Source organism: Crocodylus porosus, unplaced genomic scaffold, assembly GCF_001723895.1.
Source record: "Crocodylus porosus isolate Cpor-Errol unplaced genomic scaffold, CroPor_comp1, whole genome shotgun sequence".
Classification (NCBI taxonomy): Eukaryota; Metazoa; Chordata; order Crocodylia; family Crocodylidae; genus Crocodylus; species Crocodylus porosus.
In genome coordinates this window covers 85,912,921-85,921,096 of record NW_017728918.1, presented here as the reverse complement: position 1 = coordinate 85,921,096, position 8,176 = coordinate 85,912,921, and the positions used below count along the sequence as shown (strand labels likewise).

General features: G+C 40.7%; 1 protein-coding gene across 3 annotated transcripts in view; it reads left to right on the top strand.

The window, feature by feature from the left end:
- Window positions 1-8,176, top strand: part of PDSS2 (decaprenyl diphosphate synthase subunit 2) — a 183,530-nt gene that overhangs the window by 170,817 nt on the left and 4,537 nt on the right. The gene's annotated exons all lie outside the window — the stretch shown is intronic.

The following is an 8,176-nucleotide window of genomic DNA, read 5'->3' as shown; positions in this document are numbered from 1 at the left end:
CAAAAGCCCCATATCTATCCCTAAACTTCTGTGCTGCGGCTTAATGCTTCCCCAAACCACTTCCAACACACCACTGGCCTGTGCAGCAAAAAAACTGCCCCATCCTGAGTGGTGCTGAGTCGGGGGCCAGTCTCAGGTGGGGGTGGGGCACATGCCCCCCTCCCCCCCCTCCCCTGCCTACCAGTCACGTGTGGCCAGAATCAAGGAACAGGAAGTTGTGAAATTCCCGTTGCTTGACTCTAGCTGTCAGGGTCAGCACAGCCAGCTACAATGGGAAATTGGGAATTTAAGGGTTAAGCAGGAGTGTTCTGGGTCTGGCATTAGTAGCCATTGACCAAGAAAAAAATAGGCAAAAAACACTTGTTGAATATAAAAAATGTACACAAATTGTACAAAATGCGTGCACTTTTCTATGTAACCTTGGGACAAAATTCAGGGTGTTTTGCATTCTAGCATGTCTTGCCTTTGCTCTGTTAGTTTTTTCTTGGGATACACACAATGTTCTTCTGAAGATGTAAGAAAGCAAGCTTTTCTTATGTATTAATAACTGTTTGCATATATATGAAGCAGGCAGGGTGGGAAATGATGACTCTGTATGTGCATGTCATTCCAATGGGTCATTCCAAGGGTTAAGCAGATTAAGGAGAGAGCAGTTACTTTTAAGAGTATAGTTTATCCTTGTTTAAAAATTGCTTTTAAAGTTTCAAAAATGTAAATGCTTCTTTTTCCTTTGTTGTACCTCAACCTTGTATTACTTGGTATGCACATTGACTGACGACATGGCTGTATGTTGATATATTATAAGAATATGCATACACATTTCATATCTGCACTGAAGAATCATAAAATATTAACTCCTTGGTCACTACTGGCTTGGATTAAACTTGATTAAGTGATAAAATGAAAAAAATCTGGCTCTCTCCGTATCAATCTTAAAGTATAAAAGAAACTGATAACATTTAGTCATAGCTAGATCATGAGAATCCTGCTATTCACATCTAGGAAATAGTTCACAATCATTTACCTGTGAAGAAATTCTGGTGTTGGGTTTTTTTAATTTCCATTTTGTATTTAGTTAGAATATGAATGGCTTTACTGTTTAAGACTGATTGCTCCTAGAACTGATAGGAAATTAGCAAGCTCATGAAAACTTTAGTTTACTACAGCTATTGTGTACATAATAAATAAATAAATGTGTTGGTATTCCTTAGTAAAGCCTCGAAATTTTCCTGTACTTTGACCAGCTAAAGATTAGACTGTCTCTTTTGGTTACTATTACTTAAAATTAGGGTTGGATATTTGACTGCATGGAGAGCAGCCCAGGCCATGATGCATATGTGCAGCTGAACCTGTTGCCCCCAGGCATGCAGCCGGGTGGGCCAGTGCAGCAGCTGGACTTGGCTTCCTGGCATTCCCCGCAGTGGTGACTAACTTTGCCTGTCTGCTGCTGACAGTGTCTCTGCCTCTAAACCCACTACCCAGATACCCCAGCCCTTCCACCCCACACCCACTGCCAGGAATGCTGGATGGAGCATGTATGTGGGTGGAGTCTCTATGGAGACCAGCCCAGGACCCCCATGGGCAGGGCATGCTCAGCTGAGCAAATAGGATGGAGCTGTGGGCGGGTGGGAAGAGGCATCTGGGAGCAGGACAGACAGGTGAGATCAGAGCTGGGGTAGGGACTGCAGGGCAGTGGAACCGGTGCTTGTTGCAGGGAAATTCAGGGCCTGGATCAAAGCTTGGTCCCAGGCCCTGGCCCCATGCTGTCACCACCCTGTGATCCCATCCCTGCATGCCTGTCCTACTCCTGAACACCGTTCCTGCACAGCTGAGCACGCCCTTCCTGCAGGAGCCCTGGATTGGTCTTCATGGAGACCCCACCCACTTGCTCTGTCTGGTGCCTCCGGCAATGGACGGAGGCTGGGTGGATGGGCCTGGGGCTGGATAGGATCAATTGCTCTCCTCCTCCCCCAGTCATATTACTGCAGAAATCAATTGTCAAGAACATAAAATTTGCCATACTGTTTCAAATGGTTTTAACTATATTCCAGCATTTTGATTTCAGCAATTGCAAATGCCTAATGCTTCCAAGGAAAGTGAAGAAACCTGTAATGCATCTAGCCAAATAACAATATCCCTTTGAGTAGGAGGAAAAGGAAATACCTTCTTAAATCTTAAACTTCCAGGTGCTTGCTTTAACCTGGAGGCATGAGATTTGATTAGTCTTGTGTTAACATGGCATGCGTAGCTGCAGATGTTACAAATGCAGTAGTGATAATGAAATTATCCAATATTTTTGTAAATCCAACCATAATATATGACTCAATATATGACTCACTGTAACAGTGAATTTCAAAGTTGACTATTTACGGTACAAAATTGTACTTTTTTCCCCCCTTTATTGCCCTTAGGTTTGTTAACCTGTTTTTGTATTATTGGACTTAGGAAAAGCAAGGACTTGCATTGCTTAAGCTTATTTTACTTCAGTCAAGACCCGTCTCCTCTGAGTTTGAATAATCTTAGCTTCTGAAATCTCATCACCAGGTATCCTGGTTTTCTCTGTTTTTAAATCAGAGAATTTGTAATTTTTAGGGGAAAAATTCCAAAATGTTCTGATTTACTCCCCCCCCGCCAATCCAGGTTTTTCCACGATTAAAATTAAATGCCACTATATAGATGGGTGTCAGTCAAACACAATGTTTTATTGATATATTTACAATTTTAAAGCAATTACCAGTGCCTCAATCATTATAATAAAATAAATTCTAAATACCTGTACATTTTGGCATTTGGCATTTTTGTTTTTTAATTATGGAAAATTAGAGCTCCCTCTGCCTCTTTCACTCACCAGGATGTGGGTCCAGCTGCAGCTGTTGCCACCCCCCATCCCTCCCCCACTGCTTTATGGTGCTGAAGAGCCCTGATATGCTGATGCCCTGCCCCTGCCAGTTTACTCCTGACCTGCTGCCCCCAGCCCCCATTCCTCTAGTGTGTGGGGAATGGGGTGGGTGTGTGAGGAGGAGGGAGGTGCACAGGCAACATGGTGCTCCCCCAAGATTTCTGCACCCACAGTGGGGCTGCAGCCAGACTAAACCAGCTCCAGGTAGAAGCCACCTCCACAGCCCAGCAGGTGGGACCTAGTGCACGAGGGAGCGCCATGCCACCGTGGTCACCAAGGTGAGGCGCCACCTGACAGTGGTGGGGTCACAACTCCATGCCACCACTTCTGCTGTGCTTCACCATGGCAGCATAACACATCCTTCCTGCACCTGGTCCTGCCTACTGGGCTTTGGATTTGGCTCCATCAGAGCTTGTCCATCCTGGCTATACCCTGGGCCCTACTGTGGGCCCAGCTGCAGCCCATGCCCCACTGTGGGTACAGAATACCCCCCCTAGCCTGCAGCATCACCTTGGCCTCCCTGCCACCTTGTCTGTGCTCTCCCAGCCTCCTGATGCATGGCTTTCCCCCTCTCCCCCTTAACGTGTCACCTTTGCCCTTCCTCAGCCCCACATGCTTACCTGGAGGGAGCGGTGGGAGCTTCTCTCCACCGCTGCCTGGCTACCACATGCATGTGTGAACCTGCAAGGGGGAAAGCTGTGGCTTCCTACATTTTTCTCCTTTAAAGGAGAAAATCCGTTATTTTTTCCATTAAAAGGAGGAAATCCGTGTTTTTCCACAGCAAATGGAAACCTGGTTCTGTGTTCATCATACGGTGAGCCCCATCATAGTTTTTATTTATATTTGTTGGTGTCCTCTTCAGTCTTTCATATATCTTTCTAAGGGGAGGGTTGTCTGTATTGGCCGTAGTGTGTACAAAAGGGTGCATCATTTTAGTATCAGTTTCCCTTTCAACACACTCGGTATCCTATTTGTTTTTTGATAGAGGGAATAATCCTTTCTGATTTTATTCCTATGATCTGTTTATTCTGTTTGCTTAGGTAGCCCTCTGAAGAATATTCACATGATTTTCAAATAGAAATAATGAATGAAGGTAAAATTGAGATCCACCCACTCACCATGCCTATTTTGTCAGGAAGTGTGTTTTTTTTACATGGCATAGAACAGCCTACATATTTTTTTTTTATTCTTGTTTATACATGAATTTTGGTTTGCAGTTTTGATGCATGATGTATTAAAATGGTATCTTTAAGTCTCTGCTGACCGAAGGAGAATCCAAGGGATGCTAGTAAATGTAGTCAGGGCTTTGACCTGAATGTGGAAGGGAAATGCTTTTCATTAATTTAATTGGGTCCAAGTCCTTCATTCCAATGAGCTCATTGTATTCTGCAGAATTGTTCTTTTCCCCCAATATATCAATCTTGTTAGCACAAGGACTTTGATATTTCAGAAAGCTTATTTAAGGTCAATATATCTGAAGCCATTTTCTTACATCAGTCTGAAAGCTTGGGTCTTTTTTGTTTCCCCTGGTCTTTTTGTTTCCCTCTTCTCACTACACCATTGCTACCACAACCAGACAAATTATTGATTCATCATTACATAGTTTGAAAGTCTCTTCCAGAGATGAAAAAGTTGCCACATGTCTTTTTAGTACTAAATGCCTCAAGTAGCAAAGAGAATACCCGTAAGACTGAGGCAAATGTCATTTGTGTCACTGGTGGAGACAGCAGATCAGTGAATCTTGGGGAAAGTCTTTTCTTATTTCAGTTTGTCAGTAGAATTGTCTTTTTGAGCTTTATTCTGTCCATATTATGCAAGGTAAGTTGTAAAGCTCTTTAAAAAATAGTGCTTCCTTATTGAGCAAGTTGTTTATTATGTGTTATTGCAGTGCCTATGAAAACCTCAGCTGAGACCTGGTGTGCTAGGTACTGTACAAAAGTTAGAAGGAACTTTATGATATTATAGCACCAGGAAAATTATTATTATTATTATTATCATCATAATGCTCTTTACAGGTTTTTTGTCGCTAGTAGTTCATCTCCTCCAAATTCAGAATTGGCTATCATGATTAGGTTATTCATCTTACCAGAACAGTTTTACAATCCCATGGTGTAAAGGATAGTAGTCCCACTTCAAGTGTTCCACTTAATTAAATACCAAAGAATCTTTGTAGTTTGTGCCATAGGGTTAAAGTGTATCCTGTTTTCTCACTCCTAAAAAGCACCAAAAAGGAAACAATAGAGGATTGTTTTTCCTTCCAAGAGCTTATGACTTATAAAATTTTCATTACCACACCAGTATAGGTGCGGCCACTACTACTAGTTTGTCTTGTGATTTTCTAATCAAATAATGTGTTAACCTGAAAAAAGATCTACTTGTAGATATCTTAAATCAAGTCAGCATTGTTAAACAGCAGGAAAAGAAAAGTAAAATCAAGCCAAGTTTCCTCTTTGTTAGGGTCACGGTTGTAAGTTTTTGGATGCAGGTTGATGTAACTGTTTGAATTCTTTATTTTTATAAAAGCCTGTTCCTATGATAGCAGTCCTTGGCTTGATTTAAAAAAAAAAAGTAGAATATCTGTCTAAGCTTTCTGAGTATATCCAGTCTCAATTAGTTGTATTTGTTGTCCTCCTATTGAAGGCATTGGGAGTTTGCCAGAGGCTTCAGTGGGATTAGAATCCAGCATGGTGTTTGTTTGCTTCATTAAGATACAAATAGGTCCCATGTTGTTACTATAAATGCTAGATTGACAGCATATACGCAATAATAAGACCACCTTGTGGTACTGGTTTTTTTAAATTGCATTCATTGTGAAAAGCCACTGTTTAGTTCCTGTTTGTCTTTTTTAAACATCCCAGTGCTAGAGTTACTTAATGAAGCTTTTCAGCCCATATATTGATGCACAGAGAATGAGAGGGTCACTCTTAACCATGAAGAATCTTCACATTTTCAGTGCATATGGTTGATTTGTTGTTTCCAGTACATTTTAACTTCAAAAGCAGGATTAATTGTGTTGAAGTGGAAATATCAATGACTACTGTCAGCCTCCATTCCACCATCACTTTTTTTTCAGGTGCTTTAGCTTTTACCTTTTAAGATTGGAATTTTCTAAACTTGGTCTCTGCCCATAATCTTTTTTCCAGGTTTAAGAGAAAAGGTTGATTTATGTCAACATGAGATGAAAACAAAAAGGAAATAAACATTATTATGCAAATTTAACACAATATGAATGTTATATGTAGGGAATGATATCAGTTTAGGTAAAGATGCATTTGCATTTATTTTTGTTCAAATTTTTATTTTACAATACAAAAATTGAGTGACATCCCATTCTGTGTATTACCAGGAAAGGCAAAGGAAACCTTTAGATTACAGTATTTTATGGCACTATGAAGTGATGCACTTAAAATAAATAAATGATTGTCCAGCCCATCTGGGGAGGAAAGAGGAGGAAGAACTTAACCATGTGTCCAGCCACAAAAAAACAGATCGAATATGTAACAGTTTAATGTTGAAACATTCCAAGGTGCTTAAAAAGTGAGTGAGAGGGTGGGGGAAGAGTTCATCTGTTAGCTATAAAATGTATCGGCGCCATTTCAAGGTAACATTTTAGTAATCTAAATAATCACTGCTTATTAAAACACAATGTTCCCACTACAGAGAAAACAAATTTGGAAAAGCTGGCACAGAACACTATAAACATTTTATACATTAGTTGGTCACTTGACCACTGTTCAAGTTAAGTTTGTTTTATTTCAGTCAGCCTCTTACATCTCAGTAGCAGACAATGTTTTAGCTCATTTCAGGATGTGAAAAAGCTCATGAGATAAGATCTCAGATTTGAAAAGGAAATATAATAAAAGTATCATTTTCCTTAGATATTTTACAGAATCTTCTCTGAACTTGTTTGCTAAAGTTTTGTTCAAGAAAATGCATAAGATCCTAATTAACTCTGGGTTTGGCAAGGAAAAAAAGTCAAATAGTGTTTCCTTTTTTGGTGAAACTTTAATTCAGAAGTCCTTCTGTGATGATGCTGTACTGTGTTGTACAGAGTAAAACCCAAAATCTTCTCATCTCCCTATGGCCTTTTTCCGCCGTCTAATTTTTGGTACAGGTCTGTCCCTACCACAGGTATCTGGATGGCCAAAATTGTCATCTTAGCTAACATTTTTCATGGCCTGTAACAAAAGAAATATTTTGGGGCAAATACTTGAGGCCAAAATCTTTTGTAATCATTTTGTTCGCTGGGATATTTACAACTTTTCTGTTTGAGATTTTTCCAGCTCTGTAAAGTCCAGCAATCTTTCTCATGGCAATATGGTTTTAAATAATGTGTGAATTTTTAAAAAAATGTTTAAAATTTTTGCATGAACTTTACATTTCCAGAGGAATCTAATGTAACTGCTGGAGCACTGTTTCCTTTGCTTTAGGCAACATGACTGACAGATTTTCTACATTTTTAATGCAATGAATTTTGCTTTTTCGAAGACTTAATTGAAACATATAAATAGGTTTATAAGGAGGACTTGGATGGCTTCTGTGTCCAGAGAGTGGAATCTGAATCTCTTGGTCATTGATTCAAGTTCAGTTAAATCTGGTAGCAGCTAAAAACAGTTGCCATTTCCATGCCATTTCAGTGCCCTTTGAACATGAAATTCACTTTCCACTATATACCCAGATCTGAGGATTAGCATTTTCTAGCCAAGAGCTTGTCTAACATTTCTCCAAATTATACAGCTGTCTCTGTAAAAGCTATCACCAAAAAACTGTTGCTTCTCACATATGTCTTGGATCATCTTGGTTACAAAAAAAATCCAGCCCTTGTCGATGAAAGGCAGAGTTAATCCACATTTGTGAGACTTGCTCTTCTCAATCTCCCCTGCCTGACAACTGCTTATAATCCAAATTTACCTTTTTGACCTGCATTGTTCTGGTTTTCCTTGCACTGGAAGGGACTATGGCAGTGGTCTCCAACCTTTTCATGGTGAAGATCACTTTTTGTAAGTAAAAGACACCCCAGGATCTACAGCCCCTGTCTCTGCTCGCCCTGTCCTGCTCCCCCACCTCATGGACAAACCACCTGGGCTCTGACCCCACACACCCAGCCCGGCTTAGGTGCCGGGGGTGTGGCTCAGCCCAGCCACATGTGTCCTGCTGCTCCCCATCATAAAGCTTTTGGCAGACCAAGATCCAACTGTCAGAGGCTCCGTGATCAACCAGTCAATCAAGATAGACTGGTTGGTGATCACAGGGCTATGGCATGAGCACCATAGCACG